The following is an 18,687-nucleotide window of genomic DNA, read 5'->3' on the forward strand; positions in this document are numbered from 1 at the left end:
AGTATACAATTATAGTTCACACAAACTAAAGGCACGCTTACACTTTAGCTTAAAGGGGTTTTCCAGTCTTTTTCCAAAACTCCGCTGTCACTATGCAGTGACTAGACTTCTGAACCCATACAGTACGATTCTCTGGCTTTTCAGTCGAGAGGTCACTTGACCGCAAGCATACAATTTGCATACTTCCACAGCATTCAGACTACACATGCGTGGCCTTGCTCAATACACTTGTATTGAAAGTCGAGCAAGTCTAGCCGGAAAATGACTGCATGTTTGCAAATCACATGTCCTTCCACTCTCTCCAGCAATCCCGGTGAATCCTGACAGTGTGCAGTGCAAACACTGTAAGGATGCAGAAGTCTGCAGTTATATAGAGTGACTGAAGACTTAGCAGATGACCAGACAACCCCTTTACAGTCAACTGAAACCTCCATTTTGTCGGTGCCAGCCGAACATGTGTAATGGAGGGCTTTTGACTCTCCTATGACAGATGAGGTCAGTGAGAAAATCATTGGGTAGCTTAAATTTAAAGAGATTGTACAGTGTCAAATGTTATGTGAGCATAGGGTTGGAGAACTATAAAGATAAAAATCACTGTTCCTCTGAGAGGGCAGCAATGCCTCTTTATCGCCATCTCTGGTCTTGGTCGATAGTCTGCAGTGGTGGACTTCTCATCTATAGACCCGGTCATTGCCTGGGCTCAGTCTAGCAGCCGCTTACTCCCCACTCCCCATTGAAACACATAGCAAGAGCCATCCATGGTGTTGGGCTGCTTAAAGCAGGGTTTCCCAACTCCAATCCTCAAGGCCCACCAACAGATCATGTTTTCAGGATTTACTTTGTTTTGCACAGGTGATGCAATTATCACCTGAGCAATACTTAGGAAATCCTAAAAACATGGGCCTTGAGGATTGGAGTTGGGGAACCCTGGCTTAAAGCACCGAAAAGGGACTACACATTTCTCCTGCACAGTCAACCTACTTGGTGCTCCCCATTTGGCTCTGGCTGCCTCCCCTGCTCAGATCGGCGTTCCGTTTGTGTACTAATGTTTGGTTCATGTAAGTGAAAACGCTTTATAGATCTGGATGTAGAGCACAGTCCATACGATCTGCATCTTCAATTTCATGCACAGTTGAGACCACAAAACTAAGTACAAGTAGTGTCGGATCATACCAGGACAAGGAGGATAAACCTTTCCAGAACTAATTTAGATATTGACTGAGACATAACCAGGAAGGGCAGACAGCTTATACAGCAAATTAACTAGTTTCACGCATTTTGCCTCCGTTCAGGCGTGGCAAGCCCTGTCATTTGCCTGAGTGCTCACTTTCTCCCAGCAGACTGCAATGTTAAGCTCAGCAGCTGCAATGCCCTTTTATGTCAGAAAGCTGGCAAAGAATGGGGCAGCTCAATAGAAGAAACAAATATGTCTGTTATCTGGGAATAATAAACACACCAAGACGCTCCAACCAAAAGTGGACAGAAGATCATGGCTACGTTTGGCAAAACAAAAAAACCTTATACCATATTTTATACCGATAGTTTCACCATTAATGTCACTGCGATGAGCGCTGATTGACTACACACAAGATGCTCGGCCTTCGTGCTGTAGGGGACAGAACGATCTCTAACATTAGTGTTCTGCCTCCATACAGCGTCAGGCTGTCAGCACCACATATAACCTGATTGCAAGGAGCAATGTGCTGCCGATTATTTTTTGTGAGTATAAATGATCCGGTCACCCCAAACCAGGAATGAAGGTTTTTTTTTCTCCAACATTCACCATTATTTACCTCTTTCCTCTCTACTGCTGTTCAGTCTTTGGTGATGTGGCTGCAGTGGTGACATCATATGCCTGCTGCAGCCCATCGCATTTCCATTAAGTTCAACTGATGAATGGGAAAGGATAAAGGGAAGAGGTTTAAGTACATCAATAATGCATGACCCAGTCTACCTTAAAGTAAATCCGGCTACCGAACCATGCTGCTAGATACACGGGCGTCAGGGACCCATCTGTCTGACTAGTGTCCCGTGCGACTCAGTTCTCAGTGGCTGGCAATGTTTTTTCTGAAAAGTTGCAGCATTTAAGAGTTAAACATATATGGCTGAAATCACACAGCTGGTGCCTGATACATGCTTCCCGAGGATCAGTCACGATATATCAGCTATAAGGATCCCTTTAAAAGCTAATTTTTCCCTCCTGAACTTGACTGTAGATTAACATTCAGAAAATCAGAAAAAGACATTTATATTTTAACATATGCATTTGTTTTGTTTTTTTTAGAAGAAAAACTACAAAATCTATGCCTTTTTTAACCCATCAATGGTTTCCCCTGTGACAAGGTCCTCAGGTAGAATATTTTACAGATTAACAGTTCTAATGGTAAAGAAGCCTTTCTTTCTCCAATTGGATTGAGCGTCCCCTTGCCTTTTAAGCAGTGGCGTAACTAGAGCCCAATATCCCACCCCCATCCTGGTATATATATCCTTCATTCTTATAGCTAACCCTCACCCTGGCCCAATCCAGGTATATTAAAATATTATATATAATACCTCCCATCCTGGTATATATGTCCCCTATCCTGGGCCCCATCCTGGTATATATACCCTCATCCTAGTTTATATGTTCCTTATCCTGCCTGGGCCCCATCTGAGTACACACATCCAGTTGAAGTTTGTATTCACACTTGAAGGTCCCTCACCCGCACGGGCCCGGTCACGACTGCAATCATTACGCCCCTGCTTTCAAGGGTTTTTTTCCCCCCCCCCATAAAACGGCTTTAAACCATACTTTGTGTGGGCTATTTATGAACTTGTACATGGCAATCAGGTCACCCTTAAAATACTCTTCTCACGCTTAAATACATTTACCGTATTTTAATTTTTCCTCATGACCAACATCCTCCTATCAGTTTTGTGGCTCTTTGTACCATTTCTAGTTCCAGGGAATCCTTTCTTGTGCCGACCTCATCAGCAGGGCCACATTACAGTGGCCGGCAGTGGGCCAGAATAGCGTTACATCAGTAGAGCGTGATTGAAGGGGGGGGGGGGTGAAGTTTTTAAATATTTGTACAAGAACATTGTATTTATTGATCCAGAATAACTGGAAATCCAGCACCCATCAGGCCTTATTAATGTTGAACTGAGGTCATTTTTCTGGATCTGAAGGTCATCACACCATGGACATCATGCTCTCTGGGTATTTATATCACACTCTTACCAATTCGATCTCTGTATGATCGCCATGATGTGAAGCACGCAGGACTATAATTAATGGAGTACAGTTTATGATTCACATTCATTCCTAGAGCTTGTGAATGATGTTCTGCGCACTTGCACAGTACAAAACATTTACAGGTTGTAAAACATCAGAGAAATATATAAAAGCAGCACAGAAATTACTGGCATTAAGGAGACAGCTATAAATCCAGCAAAACCTGATGACACATTATGAGAGAGCCCTGCTCATAAAATGTGACGAGCGACAAGGCGTAGTAGACTGGGAAACAGAGGCGGCACAGACAGGGGCACCATTCATGTCACCTCACACTTGCCAAAAAGTGTTTTTAGGTGTCGGAAAACCCATTGAAAAGGGAAACTCCGTCCACTCGTATTCCTGTTCTTTTTTTTGCTTGGTTACTAGAGAGAATAATTATCAGCTTCACCTGCAATGTGATCATGGGCCAAGGCATCACCATAAGAACAGTAGTTTCTTGGTATTTTGTCGATAACAGATGTGTAAATTTTAGATTATGTGCATAAGACGTCTTGAAATTCAGGCGAACATGCCATATTTTTCCAAGCAGACAACGATTCAGGAAATTCTGGTCACATCTTGGCACCATCCAGGTTGAAAACTATTTATCCTCAGACATGGATTATGGCATTGAACAGAATGCTGGACAGGTGAGGGATATTGTGTTTTTTTGTTTTATTACAGTAGACGAGGGCTTCAATGAAATGCCCGTTAGGCGAGTATAACTGTGCTTGCTATTTTAAAACAAAAATGGAAAAATGTGTTTTGTTTTTATTTTAAATAAAGGACTTTATACTTGCTGTATGTTTATTTACCATACAACTGTAGGATTAGCAATGGATAGGTGTCTTATAGACGCCTCTCCATTATCAAGCCCACGGGTTAGTGTCACCGGACAATAAAAAGGTGACATCAACCCCACAAAATATGAACCCCATTTGATACCGCTACAGGGCAAGTGGGAAGAGCTGGGCAAAGTGCCATCTAATATATGTGTCTTTTCTGGGCGGCTGTGGCTTGCTATTTTTAGGCTGGGGGTGGGGAGGGGGCAATATCCATTGCCCCTTACCAGCCTGAGAATACCAACCCCCATCTGTCTGCTTTAGCAAGGCTGGTTGTAAAAAAGTTGTGGTGGACCCTACGCAGTTTTTTTTTTTTTATTTTAAATAAAAAAAATAAAAAAAACACACACACACACACACACACACACACACACGGAGACCCTACTATTCTTGATAAGCAACCTTGCTAATGCGGACAGCTGAAGGTTGCAGCCCGCAGCTGTCAGTTTTGCCAGGCTTGTTATCAAAAATACAGGGGAACCCACGCAGTTTATTTATAGCACAGGCTGATGAATACTCCCATCAGCAGCCCCCTACTCTTGCTGTTATTTGCGACAGGAGGTGCAGGTTGATGGGAGTAGTAGTCCCATCAGTTGCTGCTGTTATCAGATGAATACAACTCTCTATTCTCCCCTGCAAGAGCTGATCACAGCGCGAGCAGGGGAGAATGATGAAAGCTGTCTTTAGCACCCATTGCTGGGGAACAGCGCTAAGAGCACCACTGCTTGCCAGGTGCCGGTACGTGTTACACTGATGACACATGTATGTCAGTGTGCACATGTGCGAGACCTTTTGTTACCTGTGCTGCTGTTGGAAAAAAAAAAAAAAAAAAAAAAAAATGGAAATGTCAGCGTATTTTGCCCGTGGACACACGGTCCGTGAAAACACACTGACATGTGCACAGACCCATTCACTTGAATGGATCTGTGTGAGTGTCTCCGATACGTGTGAAAACTGTCACGGCACATACTGGACACACTAGCGTCTGAAAGAGCCCTTAAGATGTTCGCTGATACATGGTACTAAGCTTCATGAAGTCTGATCAGCATGGTAACCAAGAACCTGATATTCAGTTTTGTAAAATTTTGTCTAGTTGCAACAGATCATCTGACCCTACAATGGAGGCCCTGCACTCTCCCTGTGTGTCCCTTCAACTTGTATAGGAAGAGCCTAGGAGTTGTTCTACACATCTGCATTGATAGGAAATTGCCCATGTGTGCCATAGGTCCCCTGAAGAGACGAATTTTGATGAAGCGCATCTGGTTGCACAGGGAGAGAGCAGGGCCTCCACTGTAGGGTCAGATGTGGACTGCACTTGTCAGTGCGGGAGTTTTGGGGATAAGCCGGATTACTTACCGGTAATGCTTTTTTAATGAGTCCACGACAGCACCCACTTGGAGAGAGAGATCTGCCAATAGTAAAAGGAAACCTACAGAGATAAAAGAAGGCGGTCCACCTCTCCTCAGTTGGATTTCAGAGTACCCGGAGGACCGCCAATTATTAGGCCATTTCCATATTTTAGTTTATCAGTTTTATATCTAAGAAGGTGTATATACATTATGTTGTTAACTTCTAGGGAGGGTAGTGAGCGGGTGCTGTCGTGGACTCATTAAAAGAGCATTACAGGTAAGTAATTGGGCTTTGGAGAGACTTTCAGAGACCGTCACCTGGGAAGGACCACGTGCTGAGGACCGCTCTACCAAAGGCTAGGCCAGATGAGCATGATAAGTCAAGCCTATAGTGGTTATAAAAGGTAGAGGGCATTGACCAAGTTGCGGCCTGACATATAGACTCGATTGTGACGTCTCCTCTTTCTGCCCACAAGGATGCCATAGCTCTGGCGGAATGTGCCCTGATACCTTTCGGAGGATCTTCATTTCTCGCAGAGTAGGCCAAACAGATCGCATCCCTGATCCACCGAGACAGGGTACCCCTTGTGAACTCATATCCCTTCTTTTGGCCCTGGAAGGAAATAAAACAGAGCCCTACTCTTCCTCCAGCTGCTAGACCTTTCGATGTATTGTAATACTGCTCTAACGTCTAGTGTATGGAATTTTTCTTCTGGAGTAGAAGGGTTACTGAAAAATGAAGGGAGGTGGATCTCTTGTGAACTATGAAATTTCCGCGCTTCTTTTGGTAGGTATGAGGGGTCTGGTTTTAATATCAGCTGATCCTGGAATGTTAACAGGAATGGAGGTTCTATTGAGAGTGCCTGTATGTTGCTGACTCTTCTGGCTGAAGTTAGTGCCACTAGTAGTACTCTTAAGAGATAGGTGCTTAAGGGATACTGAGTCTAACGGTTCAAAAGGGGGAGCGTGTTAGGGCATCTAGTACCAAATTCAAGTCCCAAGGAGGTACTCTGGGTATGTGTACTGGTTCACTCCGCTCACAGGCCGAGATGAATCTGGCTATCCATCTATTGCCTGCTACGTTATAACTATAGAGGGCCCCTAGAGCAGACACTTGAACTTTTAGTGTGTTGACAGATAGTCCTAGATCTTTCCCTTTTTATAGAAATTCTAGAATTGGTGTTATCGGGATTTCTCTAGAGTCAGGAGCTGTGTGAAACTCTAGGAACTTTCTCCATACCCTGGTGTAAATCTTTGTAGTAGCCAATTTTCGACTCTGCAGGAGGGTATTGACTAACCCTTCCGTGAACCCTCTTGCTCTCAACATTTCCCTCTCAAGTTCCAAGCCGTCAAGTGGAGATTGTCCAATTGAGGATGGAAGAACGGCCCCTGAGAGAGGAGCTTGGGGGTTGAAGGAAACACCCAAGGGTCTGTCACTGACATTGCTTGTAGGCATGAAAACCATGGGCTCCTGGGCCAAAATGGCGCCATTAAGATTATCCGCGCCTTTTCTGCCCTGATCTTTCTGATAACCTGCGGCAGTAGTATGATTGGGGGAAATGCATATGCCAGTCTGAACTGCCACGGGGCTTGGAGGGCATCCAGAATTTCTGGACGGTCTGTTACGTCCAGAGAGGCAAACCTTCGCACCTGTCTGTTCTGTCTGGTGGCGAAAAAATCTATTTGGGGAAGACCCCATAGTGACACAATGTGTGTGAATATTTGCCGGCTCAGGCACCATTCTTCTTGCCGTAGCGTATGGCGGCTTAAAAAGTTTGCTTCCGAATTGTCTTTTCCTCTTATGTAGAGAGCCGAGAGAGACAAAAATTGCTTTTCGGCTAAGGATAAGATCTTTCTTGCGCAAGACATTAAGCTGACCAATCGAGTTCCGCCTTGCCTGTTCAGATATGTGACCACTGTGGTGTTGTCTGAAAGGATTCTCACGTGTTCCCCTTGTAACTGTGGAAGAAAGTGATATAACGCCTGACTAACCGCATTCAGTTCTTTTAAGTTTGAGGAATCCTGCCTCTCGCTTATATCCCACAGGCCTTGGGAGAAGGTCCCTCCCATATGAACCCCCCATCCTGTAGGGCTGGCATCAGTGGTAACTATACGGAAGGCATTATCACCCATGGTACTCCTCCCGATAGATTATCGTCATCTAACCACCACGCTAGGGAAGTTAGGACCGTCTGGGATAAGGTGATTTTTCTCGGCAAATTCCCCCGGACATGAGTTTCCTCTAAGAGAACTTGATGTTGTAATTCCCTGGTGTGGAACTGGGTCCACTGAACTGCAAGAGGTAAAGGACCCTAGGAGGGACATTGCTTCCCTCAAGGACATGCATGGTTTGTCCATTGCTAACGTGATCTTCGTTTTGATCATTGCAATTTTTACCTGTGGCAGTAGACATTTTTGGTTTGTGGAGTCTAGTTGGAGACCCAGGAAGGACTGGACGGATTGTGGCTCGACTCTGGACTTCTTGAAGTTTATTATCCATCCTAGAGCCTGTAGGGATAAGATTGCGTCAGCAACTCGTCTATTACATTGTCGAGTTGAGTTCCCTATTATTAAAAAGTCGTCCAGATAGGGTATTATCAAGGTGTCCTTCTGGCGTAAGAAGGCCATTACTTCCAGCACCACCTTTGTAAAAACGCGTGGTGCGATGGAAAGGCCGAATGGCATGGCTGTGAACTGGAGATGGTGTATGGAGCCTGCGAGGGAGACCGCCACGCTGAGGTATTTCTGATACCTGTAATGGATGGGAAGATGATAACAAGCATCCTTTAGATCAAAGCCCGCCATCATACAATTGGGGAAGAGGAGCTTAATTGTAGATCTAATAGACTTCATCTTAAATCTATGATTTTTAATAAATTAATTTAGCTTTTTCAGATTGATTATTGTCCTGAATGAGCCATCTGGCTTAGGTACCAGAAAAAGAGGGGAGTAAAGTCCTCTCCCTTCCTGTCCTTTGGGCACATGGATCAATACTTTTTTGTCCAGCAAGCTTAGAATCTCAACTTCCAGGGCCTGCTGTTGGATTGGCGAGTTGAGAGATGTTATAACTGAGTTACGGGGACGTGGTGGAACTCTATCTTTAGCCCTTCTCTAACAATGTCCAGAACCCAAGGGCTGGCTGTGATTTTTTCCCCATTCTCGAAGGAAAAATTTTAGTCTTCCTCCTACTGGAGGGACTGGCTCTTTAGCTCCTGTCTCTGCGGAAGGAGGATCCTTTGAACATGGCACCTTTGTTCTTGTCCTCCTTTGTGGCCCAACGATTCTGATTCTCAGCTGGCCTTCCTCTACCAAATGGTCGTCTCCTAAACACCCTCCTATAAAATGGGAGAGGGGGGATAGGGAAGCCCTTTTTTTTTTTCTATTGCTTGGTGAGGATGTCATCTAAGGTTTTCCCGAACAAAAACTCACCCTCACAAGGAATAGCACAGAGCTTTGCCTTGGATTGAGTATCGCCTCTCCAGCTTTTAAGCCACAGACTACGACTGGCGTCATTAAGTAAGCCTGCTGTCCTGGCTGCCAAACGTAATGAGTCAGCAGAAGCGTCCGCTATAAACGCAGCTGCGCCACAGATCAAGGGAATAGCGGCTCGTAGTTTGTCCCTGGAGATCTTTTGGTCTATTTGCTGGTCTAGTTGATCAATCCAGACAGACCAGCATAGAACGAGCCGTGCAAGTACTGGCTATTGCCGGCTTAAATGTGCCGGTAGCTGCCTCCCATGCCCTTTTCAGAGAGGCATCGGCTTTACGGTCAAGTGGATCTTTTAGTAAACCTGCTTCCTCTACCGGTAGGGCTGATAGTTTTGAGGTAGAGGCGACTGCCGCGTCCACTTTCGGGACCTTAGACCACGTTAACAAATCCTCGTCACTGTAGGGGTACCTTCTTTTTGAGGCCGAGGGGAGATAACCTCTCTGGTTCTGCTTCTCCCATTCTTTCTTAACCAGGGCTTTTATGGCTGGTATAAAAGGAAAGGCTCTTCTCTTCCTATCCGTTAGTCCTGCAAACATAATTTCTTGTGCTGTTTGCAGCTCCCTTGTCTCGGTGCACCCCATGGTGTTTCTCACAGACTTAACTAAGTAGTCCATGTTTTCTAAAGGCCCCGTCTCACTAAGCGATCTCGGTAGCGAGATCGCTGCCGAGTCACAACTTTTGTGACGTAACAGCGATCTCACCAGCGAGATCGCTGTGTGTGACAGCGATCAGCGAGCGGCCCCCCTGCCGGTATCGCTGGAAGAAACCTCTGGACATTTCTTTGGTCGCTGGTCTCCCGCTGGCCAGCACGCATCGCTGTGTGTGACAGGCGGGAGACCAGCGATCAGGTGTAAAAAAAAATAAAAAAAAATAAAAAATATAGTTATTCTCACCTTCCGACGTCCTGTTCAGCCATCCTGCCTCTCTCCACGCTCTGGTCCCAGTGATCCTTTGCACGAATGACCGCGAGACTTTGTTATCCCGCGAGACCGTGACATCTCGCGGTCATTCTCGCAAAGGATCACTGGGACCGGAGCGTGGAGAGAGGCAGGATGGCTGAACGGGACGTCGGAAGGTGAGAATAACTATATTTTTTATTTTGATTCTATTTGTTACAGCGATGGCCAGCGATGCTGGGCGCTCGGCATCGCTGTGCTGATCGCTGGTGAAGCTGTCTGTGTGACAGCTCAACAGCGATCACATAGCGACTTACTAGCGAGCCTGACACCTTGATATCGGTGTCGGGATCGCTGGTAAGTCGCTTAGTGTGACGAGGACTTAAGGGGAAACACAAACGCCCCTCCATATCTGAGGAGGATGACGATGAGGATGCGCTGGAACTATCAGAGATCACCGCTTCGTCCTCGTCAGAGTCTAAGCTGACCGCAGTCGGTTTCTTAGTCTTAGTATGTATGGGTGTACTACTAGACTGGGTTAGGGCCCGTAACTCTTCCCTTATTATGGCCCTTATGTCTGTGGCTGATGCCTGTTTTGAGGTTTCATTAATGCATTTTTTACATAGCCTTTTGGTGTAAGAGTCCGGTAGGGGACGTCTGCAAAGGGCACACTATTTTTTTATTTCTCTTTTTTTAGCCTGAGGGAGGAGACGTAGCGAAGGAGAGAGGGGAAGAAAGAGAGAAGTATTTATCAGCTTTATAGGCAGAGAGTCGTTCACTCACCCAAAGAAGCTGTAGGTACCGAATCAGGCGGTTTGTTGGCGTGGCTTCTGTCCGAGGAACCTCTGCCCGAGTGGTCCTTGGATGCCGCTGTATCACCTGCCGGGGGATGCGTGCTCTGTCCTGGGGAAGACATGCTTGCACGTGACACTCACCGCTGCAGGGTTTTTTATATGCCCCACCATCTTACCGGTACCTCCCCCCTCCAGGTGCGCCTCCTTGGGGTAGGCGCAGCTAATCAGCGCGCGCCCGGCCTGGTATACAGCCGCCGGGCCGCTCTGCAGAATAGTGCCATCTCCCTTTCCCCTCCCCTGCAGCTTCTGCCAGGAGGGGGGCGGGGAGCGCTTCGCATGCCTGTGCGCGGTCTTGCGATGCTTCTCAGGACCCGCACGTGCGCCCTGCCGCTGGGGAACCTCCGGTGATGCATCTTCCCTCTGGACGCTGAAGCCTTAGGAACGCCGGAGGCTGCATCAGTTTTCCTCCAGTTCCGCGCTCCCACACGGATCGGGATGGTCCTCTCCGGATCCTGGTGGCGTGCAATTATGCAGGGGAACCCCGGGCGGCCTCACCGGACCCAACGTTTCTGCCCGTGCTGCTGCGGTTTTTCAGTCGAGAAGGGAGCCGGATTACAGCACTCCCCCATTGCTGCTTCTGGACCGGAACCCCTGCCGTTCCCACAGAGACTGGGGGTTCCTTGGCCCAGGTATGTCTGTAGGAGAATCCTGCGGTTTCCCATAGGAACAGGAAACCAACTGAGGAGGAGAGGCGGACCGCCCTCTTATCTCTGTAGGTTTCCTGTTCCTATAGGCAGATCCCTCTCCCCCAAGTGGGTGCTGACATGGCGAAGGGTAAAAAGATATTAAGGAATTATTCTCGTTTTCGCTGGAGGCATCTATTGGATTGTGATGTACCTCCTAGACCTGACTGCTGACTACAAATGAATGGGTAAAAATCACTCCATTTTTTTTTTTTTTTTTTATCTGTGATATATGTGGGGTGGCTATTTCCTCATATTCATGTTTTTGTCCCTGTACTCGCACATGCATATTTCTGTGGCATATAGGTGATGAAATAGGGTCTTTGTAGTTCTGATTTCTCTCTGAACACTGATCTCTCTAATAATACTTATTTAAACAGCCGTTTTGGTTTATTTTGCATGCTGAGTGAGCACATAGATCCGGTAGTATCATTATTCCAGAACTGGAGAGATTTCTTATGCATACTGGGTATACGTAGATACCTGTTGTATATTATGCTGCTACTTTATAGGTGTCTCTATTTATATAGCGCCAATATATTCCGTAGCGCTTTACAGTTTTGCACACATTATCATCACTGTCCCCAATGGGGCTCACAATCTAAATTCTCTATCAGTAGGTCTATGGAGTGTGTGAGGAAACCGTAGAACCCGGAGGAAACCCATGCAAACACGGGGGAGAGCATACACTACTTGCAGATGGTGGGAATTGAACCCAGGACTCCAGCGCCTCAAGGCTGGAGTGCAAACCACTGAGCAACCATGCTGCCACTTTTCTGATTCTAAGAGAAGCTAGGTCCCCTATACATTCAGCCTGTATACATTCATACTGTACTTTGGAGCCCTATCTTCTCCTTTTAAGTAGCACTGAAATGTAAGTAGCATGAATTATAAAAGAACACATGAGTGAGATGATATATAAAAGGGTACACCCTGGACAGATACATTCTGAACTGTTTGGAAGGTGTTTTATAGAAAACATTTGGTTGGACCCAACTTTGCGTTGTATGTCTGCAGCACGCTGAGCATTGCACTTTGCCATAAAGCACTTTGATCCTGTTTGTTACAGCTCCGTCACATTCCTAAAGCAAGCGTGCCAGAGAATCGTCTAACTCCAAACTTGTGCAAACATGATGCTGTCTGGAAATCAGCTATTAAAGCAATCCAGCTGTTATAGAACCAGCAAGTAATGGCAAGCAGGTACAAGCGCACTGCCTTCAAGCTTTGCTGCCAAGTCAGCGTAAACATAGTTTTGAAGGCATACTGGATGGGAATCCTCTGCAGACAGCAAGGGAAGCTCAACGCTGGTGTCCCGGACATTTCCATCCACTTACTAGCTTACCGTCAGGCCTCAGATCATCACCTGCTGGACGAAGTCTTCTTTTTTCCTGTGCATGCTGTGTCCAAGTGGGTTCCTTGGATTTTGGACTTTGCGTCTTGGTACGGGAAGATGCCCTGATCTGCTCTTATTTCTTTTGAAGAGTGCGGAAAATAAACCCTATATGTTTGAGGCCTCATCTTCATGTACTTGTTCTATCCGTTTTTTTTGTTTAGTAGAAGAACATGAACCCATTAATGAGTAGAAGTATGGATTTTTTTATGTGTTCTGAGAAAAAATTAAATTCTACCCTGATAAAAAAAAAACAAAAAAAAAAAACACACACACAACAACAACCCCAAACACCTGGTACAAAAATGGACGAAAATCAGATTCAGCGCAGTAATGAAAAATGGTCTGGATTATTTCTTGCATGCAAAAATAATAAACAAATGGCCATGCATTCATGCAGAGATTAGACTGCATGAATGATTTTGCTGCGAATGTCAGACAGACACCTAATAGAGGAGGGGTGGCCATTTTAGTTACGGTAGTTTAGCTCCAAACACAACACTGTATATATAAAAAAGCAACAATGATGATGATTGCTGTACATACCATTCATGTGTTATCAGTGATCATTTTATGCCTTTTTACAGTTTTGTAAGCCTTTAAAGAGTCAGATGTTACTTCTCAACTATGCAACAATAAAATTAATTTTGTACTAAATGTATAAATGTGCAAAAGATGGAGTAGACTCAAACACCTGGATAAGTAATAACCAAGTAAATTTAAAAAATTAAATAATAAATAAAAAGCAAACATAAAAAGGTCACTTTTAGCACTTTTTCCCCCCCTGGAGTAAAAATGGTCCTAAGGCCCCCTTCATACATCAGTGTTTCTGGTACGTGTGGTGACAGTTTTCACATGTACCAGAGACACTGTACACATGTAGACCCATGGTTATACAAAGCTCAACTTAAGATCTAATAATAAAAGACTAGACAATCAGGTAATGGGTAAAAAGTGGCCGTGAGTTTTATTTTTGGGTTAAAATATAATAAATAACACCAAGTATTAAATAGATAAATCCATATAAATAACCATAAGTTACCATTCCTAGACACAATCCTCCCATAAAAATGGGAGATTTCCCCTCAGAATAATACATCACGACAAAAATAAAAAATTTGAGGGAGGGAGGGTGGGGGGGGGATCTTCTGTCTTCACAGGAAAACCGCTGCTGAGGTAAATAAACTAAACACAGGAGTTTATATACCCACTAGAATAATCGCCAAAAGAATTTAACCAATCCCAGCCCGTTAAAAACGGCAAAAAGAAAACCTGACATAACCAGATCAGATTACAAATAAAGTCAGCTGACCAACACACTTAGCCCTTAAATGACCGCTCCTGAGGGAAAATAATCAATGTTAATAAAAGAATTTTGGATTTAAAACGCGGACTATATAACCATGCGACACCCCCCCCCCCGTTATGGCTGATTCTGACTACCGGGGGGGGGGCTGTCATTATAATTTATGGGGCATATGTCCGTGTCTTCACACGGACCGTGTCCATGTGACCCTAGATATGTCCTTTTTTTTCCCCTGGCAGCACAGATGTCAATACGTCCCACACATGTACACATAGATGAGAAAGTGTGACATCCCTGTTCCACGTATCGTAATAGAATAGAAATGAATGGTGTTTAGGTGTGATAGATAGATATCCGTGATATATAATTAGTGCCAAGCATTTGTAGCTGAATGAACTTGTATTAACCTAATAAATGAAAAAAATTTGATAACCAGCAAAGGTAAAGTCGACAGCTGTGTGCTGATATTATCAGGCTGGGAAGGTCCATTGTTACTGGGCCCTTCCCAAACTAAAAATACCAACCCAAAGCTGCCCCGAATTGGCACATCATATTAGATGCAATAATTCTGAAGCGCCGCAAAGATCCTATCTGCCGTCCCACGTTCAGCGCGTAAGCCGCACTGACTTTCATGTAGTAGAACTTTCTTAAGGTGGTGAAAGATGTGGTTGCGCAAGAGGCGAGCCATAATATTCCCAGCAGTGGAAAGAAGGGAGATATCTAGATGGTTGTCGCAAGGTTGGCGGTTGCCTTTTTTCTTATAGATGTGGATTATGCTGGCATCCATCAGCTGTCGCAGAACCCGTTCCTTTTTCCACATGGACTTGAATAGTTTAGTTATCATTTGCATCAGGACAGGGCCGCCTGCTTTGTATACCTCTGCAGCTATAGCTTTGCTTCCTGGCATTTTTGTCACAGGAGACTTGTTTTACTGCTTTCATTTACACCGTCTGATAGATACCTCTCCATTATTAACCGCGGGGCTTGATGCCAGGTATGCTTTTTGACAAATCACAGCTAACATCAACGCCAATACTATGCCCTGGTGCATTCGCATTCGGGCTAAATCGAGAAGATCCAGGCAAAGTGTCAGAATTGATGCATCTAATGTGATATGCCACTTCTGGGGTGGCTGTGGTAATATCGGCTCACAGCTGTCTGCTTACCTTTACTGGTTATCAAAAATAGGGGGGCCCCCTTAAGATAGGTCATCAATGTCTAATTGGTCAGGGTCCCACACCCCTGCCGATCAGCAGTTATCGGTGTGAGCACAGGCTGGAAATATTCATTTGTGGAACAGTCTGTCTTCTGATAGCACCCTGCTGTGGCCACTACACATCAGGCGCCTATTGATTTGAATATGTGGTGGATATGTAGTACCAAGCCAGGGGCCACTATCAGAAGACGGCCAGCTCCGCAAGTAAGTACTTTCTGGCTGCCGACACTGGTAGCAGCTGATCAGTAGGGATGCCTGGCTCAAACCCTGACCGATCAGACATGGGTTATCAACGCTAAAGTAGTGGACAACCTCTTTAGTACATGTACACTAAACTACATACATGAAGTACTCCTTATATCTCGCATATCTATTTATCTGCCCATCTTTAACATCTAAGCATCGGTCATTTCTAAGCATTCTATTCCAGTACGTGCCACACAGATGACACAGGCGCACACATGGCTAACACCGGTCCTTTTTTTCAGTACCTTAAATATCAGGAGTCAGGACCTATGAAGAAGCTAGTGTACTGATATAGAGGCAGACCACATGGTGGCTTTGAGTTGGAAGAACCCAGTGATAAAATGGCACTGTGCCGCCCACAGTGTTTCAGAGTCAAACATACCTGGCTGAAAACACAAAGCCAATGCCTACAAGATGTCCGTGGATTGGGCAACAAAGTGCATATACCGAACGGCTGTGCCATTAGTATGGGAGACAAACGACCCCTGTACTCATAACCTATCACCTACCATGTGGATCTGCTCCTGAGCAGTGTTGGATATTATCGACAATGCCAAGTAAAAACATTGACGGCCTTCAGATAAGTGCAATTACTGTGAAGAGCCCTCCCATGAGTTTAAAAGGGCAGAGCAATAACCTGTACAGGTCACACTAATATTAGGGATGACCTTTGTGAAATTGCACATCTTCTCTGTAAGCTGATGTGCAGTCATAAACTAGGTATATACTGATTGTAATTACAGGTCTGCAGAAAGCGAGCGTTGCATGCTTCCGCACACAGGCGGCCAGGGATGCGTGCAGCAGGGTTGTGAGCATCCGCGCGCAGGCGGCCGCGTGCAGCAGGGTTGTGAGCATCCGCGCGCAGGCGGCCGCGTGCAGCAGGGTTGTGAGCATCCGCTCGCAGCAGGGTTGTGAGCATCCGTGCGCAGGCGGCCGCGTGCAGCAGGGTTGTGAGCATCCGCGCGCAGGCGGCCGCGCGCAGCAGGGTTGTGAGCATCCGCGCGCAGGCGGCCGCGCGCAGCAGGGTTGTGAGCATCCGCGCGCAGGCGGCCGCGCGCAGCAGGGTTGTGAGCATCCGCGCGCAGGCGGCCGCGCGCAGCAGGGTTGTGAGCATCCGCGCCCAGGCGGACAGGGTTGCGTGCAGCAGGGTTTTGTGCATCCGCGCGTAGGTAGCCGGGGTTGCATGCGTACATGCGCAGGTGGCCAGGGTTGCGTGCATCCGCGCGCAGGCAGCCAGGGTTGCGTGCATACATGGCAGGCGGCCAGGGTTGCGTGCATACATGGCAGGCGGCCAGGGTTGCGTGCATACATGGCAGGCGGCCAGGGTTGCGTGCATACATGGCAGGCGGCCAGGGTTGCGTGCATACATGGCAGGCGGCCAGGGTTGAGTGCATCCGCACGCAGGCAGCCAGGGTTGCGTACATCAGTGTTTTGTGCATCCGCGCGTAGGTAGCCGGGGTTGCATGCGTACATGCGCAGGTGGCCAGGGTTGCGTGCATCCGCGCGCAGGCAGCCAGGGTTGCGTACATCAGTGTTTTGTGCATCCGCGCGTAGGTAGCCGGGGTTGCATGCGTACATGCGCAGGTGGCCAGGGTTGCGTGCATCCGCGCGCAGGCGGCCAGGGTTGCGTGCATACATGGCAGGCGGCCAGGGTTGCGTGCATCCGCGCGCAGGCGGCCAGGGTTGCGTGCATCCGCGCGCAGGCGGCCAGGGTTGCGTGCATCCGCGCGCAGGCGGCCAGGGTTGCGTGCATCCGCGCGCAGGCGGCCAGGGTTGCGTGCATCCGCGCGCAGGCAGCCAGGGTTGCGTACATCAGTGTTTTGTGCATCCGCGCGTAGGTAGCCGGGGTTGCATGCGTACATGCGCAGGTGGCCAGGGTTGCGTGCATCCGCGCGCAGGCAGCCAGGGTTGCGTACATCAGTGTTTTGTGCATCCGCGCGTAGGTAGCCGGGGTTGCATGCGTACATGCGCAGGTGGCCAGGGTTGCGTGCATCCGCGCGCAGGCGGCCAGGGTTGCGTGCATACATGGCAGGCGGCCAGGGTTGCGTGCATCCGCGCGCAGGCGGCCAGGGTTGCGTGCATCCGCGCGCAGGCGGCCAGGGTTGCGTGCATCCGCGCGCAGGCGGCCAGGGTTGCGTGCATCCGCGCGCAGGCGGCCAGGGTTGCGTGCATCCGCGCGCAGGCAGCCAGGGTTGCGCGCAGGCAGCCAGGGTTGCGTGCATCCGCGCGCAGGCAGCGAGCGCTGCATACGATACGATACACTTTATTCATCCCGAGGGAAATTATGCATGTGTGCACAGAAAAGTGAGCGCTGTGTGCATCCATGTGCTCCAAAACCTGACACAGCCAGGGGAGATAAGGAGTCATATCACTGGGAGGACAGATAAGAACACCTAGAGGTGACACGATTAAAGGGACCGCACAGATAACAGAGCCATAGATGTCATAACTACAGATAAGGGCAGACAACTACAACTGCTGCTAGAAGTGAAGGAACCGTAGCACACACAGGACGTGATAACTCCGCGCTGACTATACACCCGCCCAGCGCCGGCGCACAGCAGCCCGCCTCCTCACCTGTATGCCGGGCTCTCCTCTCAGTACAGGTCCCGGCTCAGCACTGCGCTCCGGACACTGCGCCTCCGCCACAGCTGCTGACACTACCACCCGCCCACACCATCTTATAACCACACCCACCATTTTTATACCACGCCTTTACTCTACAGTGTAACCACCCTTTATTACTTTATAATAAACCCAGACGAAATGACCAATCATCACTCAGCTTCTTTCACGCCTACAGGGAATTCCACCTATCACAATGCCGTTTCTAGATAGCCCGCCCAATGAGACCTCTAAGAGAAGCCCCCATTTCAGTTGGCGTGATGCGTCCATGACTCCATGCCATATATTGGCATTGCCCAGATTTCGAAGGGGCGGGCTTTAGATTATTAACCCCGCCCTAACAGAATTTTCCGCCTACTCATTGAGCGCCGTCCACCTCGCCTGTAATTGCATACACTGCAGAGTGAGAGTGAAGGCGCATGCGCTGATGACTGATACCGGCGCTTTGCGAGTTCTCGAGCTGCGCTTGTCACTGTGGTAACACGTCCGGCGGTGCACGGCAGCGACCCGTTAGAAGGGTCGTCATTGTACGTCT

At 47.5% G+C, this 18,687-nt stretch overlaps 1 protein-coding gene across 2 annotated transcripts in view; it reads right to left on the reverse strand.

Moving 5' to 3' along the window:
• The window catches only part of MFAP3L (microfibril associated protein 3 like), a 56,973-nt gene extending 38,714 nt beyond the window's left edge, over window positions 1–18,259 (reverse strand). The window contains exon 1 of one of the 2 annotated variants that reach the window (XM_073577304.1): window positions 18,105–18,259. The gene's annotated coding sequence lies outside the window, so the exon portion shown is untranslated. Of the gene's footprint in view, window positions 1–1,793; window positions 1,892–18,104 lie in introns of those variants that run through there. The other variant, XM_073577311.1, reaches the window with a different exon arrangement.
• Between the last annotated feature and the right edge of the window lie 428 nt (window positions 18,260–18,687).

This window comes from Dendrobates tinctorius, unplaced genomic scaffold, assembly GCF_039654945.1.
Source record: "Dendrobates tinctorius isolate UK_male_01 unplaced genomic scaffold, ASM3965494v1 ptg000008l, whole genome shotgun sequence".
In the NCBI taxonomy this organism is placed as follows: domain Eukaryota; kingdom Metazoa; phylum Chordata; class Amphibia; order Anura; family Dendrobatidae; genus Dendrobates; species Dendrobates tinctorius.